Raw genomic sequence first — 470 nt, 5'->3', positions numbered from 1 at the left:
TTTCCCTGCCAGTACTTTAGAGTTAGTATTATATTACCATTGCTGGAAATTATATAAACTTTATTTGAAAAACGACCTCAAAAACAGTGCGTGTTATAATTAAAAAATGAAACTTGGTATTTTTACAGTCAGTTTCATAAATGTGAAAAAGGTTGTGAGAGGTGATTTTGCATAATATTTCAAGAGGTAATGATCTCATTATCTGTGAGGTAAGCAAAATAAATTGAAGACCAGGGAAACAAGGGTTTGCCTTGGGGGGTTTTGAAGAAAATGAAATGTGTTTCTCCATTTCTCCCTTTATTTGTTTACATGTTGTTTGACATGAATCTTAAAACCTCTGTAGTGCATTAAAAAAGTATACTTTTTGTTTTGGTATTCAAGATGAAGTATTTATTACATTACCCCAGTCGTTTGGTTGTGCTTTTATACTTTATACTATATGTTCACACCAACAACAATAATACAATAAT

The sequence above is a fragment of the Penaeus monodon genome, chromosome 21 (genome assembly GCF_015228065.2).
Source record: "Penaeus monodon isolate SGIC_2016 chromosome 21, NSTDA_Pmon_1, whole genome shotgun sequence".
Taxonomy (NCBI): Eukaryota; Metazoa; Arthropoda; class Malacostraca; order Decapoda; family Penaeidae; genus Penaeus; species Penaeus monodon.
This window is presented reverse-complemented; position numbering follows the sequence as displayed.